The sequence below is a fragment of the Herpailurus yagouaroundi genome, unplaced genomic scaffold (genome assembly GCF_014898765.1).
Source record: "Herpailurus yagouaroundi ecotype Mexico unplaced genomic scaffold, PumYag 28, whole genome shotgun sequence".
NCBI lineage: Eukaryota > Metazoa > Chordata > Mammalia > Carnivora > Felidae > Herpailurus > Herpailurus yagouaroundi.
In genome coordinates this window covers 105,004,586-105,015,462 of record NW_024412376.1, presented here as the reverse complement: position 1 = coordinate 105,015,462, position 10,877 = coordinate 105,004,586, and positions in this window count along the sequence as shown.

Here is a 10,877-nt window from a genome sequence, read left to right as displayed (position 1 = left end):
TTTTCTCTTTTTCTCCTTCTGGGAGCCTCCAGAACATTAACTACGACATTCAAAAAAACCATATCTACAGCTAAAATTATAAAATGACCCTGCATGCCTAGGGAAAGGCACAGGCTCACAAAAGATCTAATAACACATCAAGACCTCAGGCTGATCTGTGGCACAGAAATAGCCTACAATCGTCAAAAAACAAAAACAAAACAAAACCCAGCAAACCCCGGAGAAGGGGAGAATCTGATTTCAGAATTACCACATTATACATTTAAATATCCAGTTTTCAAAAGCAACAACAAATGAATCACAAAGCATACAAAGAAACAGGAAAGTATGGCTCATTCAACGGGAAAGAAATAAACAGAAACACTTTCTGAAAAAGACCCAGTTTGCCCCGCACCACAATTCGCCTGCGCCTTCTCCTTGGTGCATGGCTGAGATTCAAAACCGTTAGTCTTAAAGGACCTGGCCGAGCTGCCCTCGCTATTCTGTGAGGGCTACCTGAATAGCATGGGTTGAGATCCCCAGTCCAGGAAGGAGAGATTGGGGTGACACCATTTTCCCACCATCACCAACATGGTTGGACTTCAGAGAGCAGTGAAGTGGCCCCCAGTGGAGGTGGGACCCACTTACCCCAAATCCTGCTCCCTCCATGCCTGACAACTGCTTATTTACTGGAGCAAGACTTACTGACCCAATACGTAGCCAGCCTCTCCTCCAGACCAGCACAATCACCACCCCCAGACACCAACAGACAATTCTTTTTTTCTTTCTTTCCTCCTTCTTCTGTTTTTCTTTTGGAATCAGGCTCATAGTTTCTGATTTTTTTTTTGTCATCTCTTATTATATATATATTTTTTTCTTTGAATCAGGCTTTTTTATTCTATTCTTTTCCCTTCTTTTCTCTTTCTTTTTTTTCTTATTCTTTTTTTTTTCTTATTCTTTTCTTTCCTTTTTTTTTCCTTTCTCTTTCCTTGGAATCAGCGTTATAGTTTTTTTATTCTATATTTGGTTTTCTTTTCTCTCCTTTCATTTTTCTTTTTCTAGGATCAGGCTCCCCCCACCTTTTTTCCCCCCAGAGTTACTTCAACAGACAAATCAAAGTGCACCTAGTTAAAGGTCCAAACACTCCACCACGGCAAGCAAGGAAGAGCTCTGCAGAGGACTGACAAGTGGGAAAGAGCAGCCAAAACACAACAGCAGAGTGCACACAGCATACACCAGAAACACTTCTAGGAGTGTCAGGCCCTGTCCCAGGCCCTTTTTAATACAGTAGTACTCTCAGGTGCAGAACATACAACAAGCTTTTAAAACACTCAAAAGACAGAAACTTAGCCAAAATGACAAGTTGAGGAATTCTCCCCAAAATAAAGGTCAAGAAGAAATCACAACCAGAGACTTGCTCAAAAAAAGATATAAACAATGTATCTGAACAAGAATTTAGAGTAACAGTCATAAGACTAATAGCTGGACTTGAAAAAATCATAGAAGACAGCAAAGAAACTCTTGCTGCAGAGATCAAAGACCCCAAGAACTAGTCAGGATAAATTAAAAAATGAAAAAAAAAATGCCAAGCAAAATAAACTAGATACAGTGACAGCAAGGATTGAAGAAGCAGAGGAAAGAATAGATGAAATAGAAGATAAAATTATGGAAAATGATGAAGCTGAAAAAAAGAGGGAAAGGAAATTACTAGATCACGAGGGGAGAATTAGAGAACTAAGTGATTCTGTGAAATGAAACAATATCCACATCATAGGAGTCCCAGAAGAAGAAGAGTGAGAAAAAGGGGCAGAAGGTTTATTTGAACAAATTATAGCTGACAACTTTCCTAATCTGGGGAAGGAAACATGCATCCAAGTCCAAGAGGCACAGAGAACTCACTTCAAAATCAACAAAAACAGGTCAACACCATGACATACCATAGTGAAACTTGCAAAATACAAAGGTAAAGAGAGAATTCTGAAAGCAGCTAAGGACAAAAGGTCCTTAACCTACAAGGGTAGACACATAAGGGTAGTAGCAAACCTGTCCACTGAAACTTGGCAGGCCTGAAGGAAGTGGCATGAAACATTCAATGTGCTGAATAGGAAAAATATGCAGCCAAGAATCCTTTATCCAGCAAGGCTGGGATTCAGAATAGAAGGAGAGATAAAGACTTCCCCAGACAAACAAAAACTTAAGGAGTTTGTGACCACTAAACCAGCCCTGCAAGAAACTCTAAGAGGGACTCTAAGTGGAAAACAGCAAAGACTGCAAAGGACCAGAAAACATCACCAGAAACACAAAATCTATAGATAACAAACACAATGGCACTAAATTCATATCTTTCAATAATCATTCTGAATGTAAATAGACTAAGTGCCCCAATCAAGACATAGGGTATTGGAATAGACTTAAAAAAAAAAAAAAAAAAAAGACCATTTATATGCTGCCTGTAAGAGACTCATTTTAGTGGTGCCTGGGTGGCTCAGTTGGTTAAGCGTCCAACCCTTGATTTTGGCCCAGGTCATGATCTCACAGTTCATGGGTTTGAGCCCCACATTGGGCTTTGCACTGATAGTACGGCGCCTGCTTGGGATTCTCTCTCTCTCTGCCCCTACCCCACTCTCTCTCTGTCTCTCAAAATAAATAAATATAACTTAAAATATATTTTTTAAAAAAGAGACTCATTTAGACCTAAAGATATCTGCATATTGAAAGCCCGTAAAAGGTACAAAAATATCAAGATAATACCATGCATATTTTCAGATCATGACACTATGAAACTTGAAATTGACCATGAGAAAAAAGTTGGAAATCCTTCAAATACATGGAGGTTAAAGAACATTCTACTAAAGAATGAATGGGTTAGCCAGGAAATTAAGGAAAAAATTTAAAAATATGCGGAAAAAAATGAAAATAAAAACATGACAGTTCAAACCCTTTGGGATGCAGAAAAGGCAGTCCTAAGAGGAAAATACATTGTAATTCAGGCCTATCTGAAGAAGCATGAAAGCTCCCAAATACACAGCTTAACCTTACACCTAAAGGGGCTAGAAAAGCAAAAAAAGCAATGGCAAATAAAGCCTAAAGCCAGCAGAAGAAGGGAAATAATAAAGATTAGAGCAGAAATAAACAACATAGAATAAAAAAAAAAAAAAAAAAACCACAACAGTAGAACAGTTCAATGAAACTAAGGACTGTTTTTTTAAAAGAATAAACCCCTATCCAGACTTCTCAAAAAGAAAAGAGAGAGGACCCAAATTGATAAAATCACAAATGAAAGAGGAGAGATCACAACCAACACCACAGAAATGAAAAAGCCCTGGTGGCAGATCTATTATAAAGAGCTTTAAAACAATTGTCTTAAAGATGCTAAAAGAACAAAGAAAAATGTGAATAAAGCAAAGAAAAAATGTATATACAAATTGGAAATATCAATAAATAGATAGAAAACCAAAAAAGAAACTAAAATGAAATTATGGAGCTGAAAAATTCAATAACTGGAATGAAAAGTTCACTATAAGAATTCAAAGGCATATTTGAGCAGGCAGAAGAAAGAATTAATGAACTTGAAGATAGGACAATGGAAACTATAAGGCTGAGGAAGGTAAAAAAAAATTAAAGGGAAAAAAAAAAAAAAAGCCTGTGGGACCTGTGGGATACCATCAAGCAGATTAACATATCCACTTTGTAGGAGTCCCAGAAAAAAAGAGAAAGGGGAACATATAATATTTGGGTAAAATAATGGGTGAAAACTTCCCAAATTAGATGAAAGACAAAGGGGCACCTGGGTGGCTCAGTTCGTTAACAATCCTACTTCAATTCAGGTCATGATCTTATGGTTCTTGAGTTCGAGCCCCATGTTGGGCTCTGTGTGCTGACAGCTCAGAGCCTGGAGCCTGCTTCAGATTCTGTGTCTCCCTCTCTTTCTGCCCCTCCCCCCCCACTTGCACTCGTTTTCTCTCTCTCTCTCTCAAAAATATTTTGAAAAATTAAAAATAAAATAAAGACATAAATATAAACATCCAAGAAGCTCAATGAACTTTCAAAAGCCAAACACAAAGAGAAACTCTTAAGACTATCAAGAGATTTCTCATCAGAAACTTAGGAGGCCAGAGGCAGTAGGTCAATATAGATGCCATATGAACTATCTTCTCAGACAACAGGACAAACTTAGAAAATCAATAAGTGAAACTGGAAAATTCACAAATTTGTGGAAATTAAACAACACATTTTTAACCACTAATGGAACAAAGAAGAAATCACAAGGGAAATTAGAAAATATTTAGAGACAAATGAAAATAAAAACACAACACCCCAAAGCTTATAGAATGTGATAAAAGCAGTACTAAGGGAGACATTTATAGCTATGATTTCTCTTTTTTTGTAAAGCTCAAAACAACAACCTAACTTTACAACTTAAGGAAGACAAATTTTAACATCCTTTCATGATATAAATACTGAAAAGGCTAGGAATAGAAGGAAACTACTCAACATAATAAAAGCCATATATGAAAACCAACAGTAAACACCATATTCAAAGGTAAAAGACTGAAAGCTTTTACTCTAAGATTAAAAACAAGGGAAAGATGTTCAATTTTACCAATTCTGTTCAATATAGTAATATAAGTTCCAGCCAGAGAAATTAGGCAAGGAAAATAAATAAAAGGCATTTAAATTTGAAAGGAGAAAATAAAATTATTTCTATTTGCAGATGATAATCTTATATGTAGAAAACCCTAGAAATTCTACAAAAGTAAAAGATTGTTAGAACCAATAAATGAAGTCAGAAAATCAACAGTATATAAAGTTGACACACAGAAATCAGTTGCACCTCTGTACATTCACCGTGAACAATCTGAAAAGGAAATTATGAAAAGAATTCCATTTACAATAGCATCAAAAAGGATAAAATCCTTAGGAGTTGACTAAGGAAGTAAGAGACACGATGAAAACTACAAAACATTGTCAAAAGAAATAAAAGAAGATATAAACATATGGAAAGATATTCTATGTTCATGGATTAGAAGACTTAATGTTGTTAAGATGTCCATACACAAAGTGATCTACAGATTCAATGCAATCCTTATAAAATCTCAATTACATTAAAAAAAATAGAAAAGCCTATGTTAAAATTTATAAGGAATCTCAAGGGATTCTAAATGGCCAAAACAATGTTGAAAAAAAAAAAAAGAACAAAGTTGGAAGATGCACTCTTCCTGATTTCAAACCTTACTACAAAGGTGCAGTAATCAAAACATTGTGGTACTGGCACAAAGACAGACATTTAGACCAATGGAACAGAATAGAGAGCCAGCCCAGAAATAAACTTTCATGTAAACAGCCAAATGATTTTTGGTAAGGGTGCCAAGACCACTCAATGGAAAGGACAGTCTTTTCAATAGTGCAAGGAAAAATAAATATCTGATGCAAAAGAATGAAGTTAGACCTTTACTTAAGGTTAATAAACTTTACTTAATTTACAAAAATTAACTTAAAATGGACCAAAGACCGAAATGTAAGATCTAAAACTACAAAACGTTTAAAAGAAAACATAGGAAGCCATTGGATTTAGCAATGATTTCTTAACACTATACTTAACACTACTGAACAGTTAAAAACGTTGTTGTTAAGACAACAAATGTTATGTTTTTTACCACACTAAATAAAAAAAGACAATGCAGGTAAAGTATAAGAAAAAAATTGGCTAGAAGCATGAGAACAGATACAGAATAAAAAAGTGTGTGCTAAATATTTTCTTGCATTCCTCAGTCTTTCCTCTATTCTGACTATACCCCTGCTAGCAATATTTTTCAGGCTTCTTTGCCAGTCACTTCTGGCTAGGTTTAGCCAATGAGAGACATGGTAGAAAACTGTAAGGAAGAAGGGAAAGAAAGCCAGGGCCTTTCTGCTACAGGTAGCATTTCCAGCAGACTCCTGAGTCTTCTCTGTGATCCCAGCCCCAAAACATAAACCTTCCTTTGTGACACCACCTCCCACAGGCGGTGCCTGCCTTGGTTCTAGCTCCTGACAGGTAAACCCACTTTCTTGGAGCTAGTAATCCCATCTTCTCCTGATTTCCAGTGGCTTAAAGGCTATAGTGGCTATTGGATGCTGCTAATCTCGGGTTTGCCTTACTATCCACTGTTTGACTTCATTTTTTTCTCCCCATTTAACTCATTCCCTACATTATACTCATCTTGACTAAAATAGAGCCGTTTCTGTTTTTTCAACTGAATCCTAACTAATGCAATCTCTTATTATAGACACTTCTAAACCAAATCCATATAGAGAGACCATAAATCCCCATAAGTTGCACCATTTAACGTTCAGATCTTTTAAATAAGGGCTACATGTTTATTTCTATGTTTTGCCCCTCTTTAAGTGTTTTATATACTTATATATGTAATATATCCCATATATATGAAATATATACACATATACATACTAGGAACTTATCATATATGTCAAGTACTATAGTTTTCTTTAGTTAAGATTCTAACAATGTGAGAGGCCTACTGTAATTACCTACCATGTGGATATTCCAGGAAACAGATTTTGAGATGGAGACTGGCATTCAGAAAGTTTTTTGGAGAGTGCCAGGATCAAACCTGGGAAGTAAAGAAATCAATGCAGTCACAACAAAGACTTCAACCACTGCCATGGGGACTCTAGAGATGGCCATGTCCATTAAGAATTGTCACATGTTGATATGAAGGCTTATTAACTTATTAAGCCTACATTTACCAGCCATTGGCCACAGATGGGTAACTCCTCCCAGAATGGGGCATAATGTTGGGTAAGGCAGTTGTCCCTCCTCAGCCTAGAGGACTTATCAGAAGCATTCTCAGTGGAGAGTCCTCTCAGATGAAAGAGTGTTTCAGTCCTGAAGAGGGAACACCACAACACCACCTTGAGCCACTCAGTCACTTGTTTTATATAATACATTTTGAAAGCATCTGCATCTTCTGCCCCCCCCAAACTTACAAGGGAAAGATTAGTAAGAAGAACTAGTTTTGTGCTGCAGCTGTTCAGGGGCTACAAATGATACTCACCATCTCCCTCCTCCAGTAGCCACTCACCCTAAGCTTCCTCTCATTCTCAACTAGCATCTCTACCGCTCTTGGTAGCTGATCTAGTAGAGTAACCTAGAACCTGGTTACCATGCCCTTTTCAGGCCATGATTCTTACACTTGTCAATTTAACAGCAAAATGGAGCAAGGAAATACCAAGAGTCACTCAAATGTTCACCTAGATGCCAAATATATTCCTCCCTGCTCCCACTGTGTAGTAGCAGCTGGACCTCTAATGCCATAGTTCTGCATGGCCCAATAGGAGGGGCCACTTGCACTCTAGTCTTGACCTGCCGCAGAGCCCTTTTCTGTTTCCTACACCAACTCATGACCAAGATTACATAGCTATTGAGTACTAACCTCTCTGAGCCTGTTTCCTCACCTGAAAAAATTAAGAGAATTACAGTACATATATTACTGGGTTGCTGTGAAGATTAAATGATTTCTTATATATAAAGCATATAAATATTTCCTGGCAAAAAATAAACTCTATATGAGTAAATTCTAGTTTTTATATTAATTTACATATTTTCCATGATCTACAATAAAGGGATACAAGTATATATAATATGCTTAGAAAACACAGGGGTTCTCTAAATTTATTTTAATAAGAACTTTATCGTTTGCTATTGTAACTTTAAGTACATTGCCTTGGCTTGTTTTAACAGAAGTTCAAGATCCCCCAAGTCATATTTGAGGATAAAAGCTGAGCCTGAACATATGTGAGAGTTAACATCCAGGTAAGTGAACTTTGACCAAGAGAGCCTAGGATCCAATGGATAAATCTCCCCTTCCACTCCTCAGATAGACACTTACAGGCGCATGTTACTTGGCTCTTCAGAGGGTTCCTGGTAGGATCAAGCCTCAGCTGCTCACAGAAGTGATCAGCTCAAGAACTCACCACTGAACTGGCTTTCCCTCTTTCCCTGTTCAACTCTTCCTAGTGTCCTCTCTTGTTTCTTAAGATCACATCCCAACATCAACTACCTGCAAGATCTTCCAGGCTGTCTTTTGGAGAAACTTAAGCCAAGACAAAAATTAACAGAGGTAGCCCAAGAAGGCAAATGCTTCTGGACCTGGATCACTCTGTAGTCACTCCATTGTTGGTTGATGACCCCAGTATGCTTTCACTGGTGATAGATCTGAAGTACAGTTGGAAGAGAAGCACTGGCTACATGAGAAGCAGTAGCATTTAAATAGCATGGCACAATTTTAAGTATAAGAATTGCGGGGCTGTCTGGTTCTCAAAACTGACTTCAGACATCTTGAAAAAATAAAATGACAGGCTCAGATTACCCAGCTATAACTCAAGATATGCTGTGAATCCAGGGCAGTGCTTAATAATTATTTCAGTAGCCATGGGGCAAACAGTGCTAAAAATCAGGCCCATGATTTATATAATAGTAGCAGAGCCACAATGAATATGAGCATAATCTTCAAGGTTGTCAAAGTGAAACTCAGAAATCTGGGATGGGAACATTTGGTAGAAAAGCCAGAGAAGTTCAAATTCCCAGATGTCCTTGAACCCTTACAGCCCTGTCTCTTGCTAGAACAAAGAAATCTCGCTTTGCCTGCATGACTTGCAAAGTTCTTACTTACAGAAGGTGCCCCAAAAGACTGCTTGTCCTCCTTAAGATCCACGCATGCCTCCCCTCTTTGAACTTGAGATCAGTAACTGGTGACATCACAGCACTGCCTGAACAGAGGTATACAACACTTAAGCCAGAAGAAACTAGCTTCCACATCCAGAGAATTCCAAGGCCTGGGCTAACATTATGACCAAGGACTAAAGAAACATATGGAAGTGGATCTTGAAAGTGTTATATCTGAGAGACCTAAGGAAGACTGCATAAGGAACAATTTATTGGCACAGTGGCACTCTACTGTGATTCAAGATCTAAGTCTTAGCAAGAAGTCCTGGAGGCAGTCAAAACCTGCTGCTGGCATGATTCCTTGAAATTTGATGTGGCAGGTTGTGTTTCTTGGGAAGCATATTCTGAAATAGAGATTAATGTGCAATTAGTTGAAAACTCTGAGGATGGGATGGCACTTCAGAGGTGCTGAGGTGGACTAAGACTGAACCTTAATAATACTCATTAACTTCCCAGGCATTGGATGTAGGCTGTCCCCAGGAAGGGGTCATTTGGGGCTCACAATGCTGGTATAGAAAATTCATCATAGGGGCGCCTGGGTGGCTCAGTCAGTTGGGCGGCCGACTTCGACTCAGGTCGATCTCATGGATTGTGGGTTTGAGCCCCGCATCAGGCTCTGTGCTGACAGCTGGGAGCCTGGAGCCTAGTTTGGATTCTGTGGCTCCCTCTCCCTCTCTCCTCCTCCCCCACTCACACTCTCTCTCAAAAATAAATAAACATTAAAAAAAAAAAGATACATCATATTAACATGAGAAGGTTGTGTTGCTGCTACACAATGGGAGGCAGGAATGAGCATATCTAGAATCCAAGGGATTCATGGGGCAGCTCTTGGTTCTTTCATGTGTAGGGATGACTGGGCAAACTCCATAAACATGCCCAACAAGCACAAAACATCTCATTGGGATGAAGGTCTGGATTACCAAACCTTAGAAAAGCAATCTAGACCCAATGGTGTGCTGGTGCAAAGCTGAGTAAAATCTGCAAGAGAGAAGGTGACAAATACTAACCATAGCCTCTGAGTCAGTTGCAATAATGGACTGTACCTTGTTCTCCTACTCCATATTTTGTTGAGATGAGTGCGTTGTGTCAGACTCCTCTTGTGCTCTGCCTCACATCCTCTCAGCTCATTCCTTACCCACATCACAGCTTGGCAACCAATGTCAGACAAGTTTAACAGCACTTTACCTTTTGCTTTCTGCACCGCCCCATCTATCCACTATTATATTGGATTCAGCACAACAGATGCACAAACATAGGAAAAAGAATGAACACCCTTTTCTCATGGGAGCCCATAAATACTCTCCTCTCCCATCCCTCATGAAGACAATTTTGAGGTGAATTCTAGTCAGCTCCCAAAGAGTCAATAGCAAGGTTACGCCCCAGTTGCCCACAGAGGTGCCCAGCTCAAAATTGTACCCTTGACTTGGTTTTCCCTATTCCATTATTCCTACCCTACTCTTTGCTGGGATCACTTCTCCAAATAAATGATCCGTATGCAAGCTGGTCTTGGTGTCTGCTTTTTGAATCATTTCATTTCTTACACCTATTTTACCAAGAAGGGTACATTTTGATCAAGGTCACGTGGTAGAATGCAAGGACACTTGGTGAGTGTCTTGATTGCACTATTTTAGGAGTATCTGCTTAATAAGCCAGTGTCTCAACACCTGGTCCCTTCAAGACACACTTCAAGTGACTCTACTTTTGGAGTACTTCCTAAAGGCTGGCCAACATCAAGGCCTCTAAAAAGAGAGGGTTCTTGGGGTCAGTGACAGGCTTGTATTGGATCCTGGGTAAAAAGGACCAATTCGTAGGTACTGAGCTTTTAGCCTACAGATTTGTCAATGTTCGCAATCTGTTCCAGGAGAATCTGCCATTATCTTCCCTAAGCCCTTGTTAAACTGGATAGCTCAGTTTGTTTCATGCTCTTCAAGAACAATCTGGTCTCAATCACACCGTGTCTTAAAATCAATTTTCTACTGAATATCCCCAAACATAGTTTCAAAATTACTAATTATTTCACTGTGTGCCCTTTCCCTCCCCCCTTCCAAGATTCTAAGATTTTAGATACCTTTACTATGACTAAAATACATTGATATTTTCTGTGTCATAAATGGAACTTAGACAGGGAACCTGTCCAACTTTATATCCCCAAAACAGCTTGTTCATAGTAGAT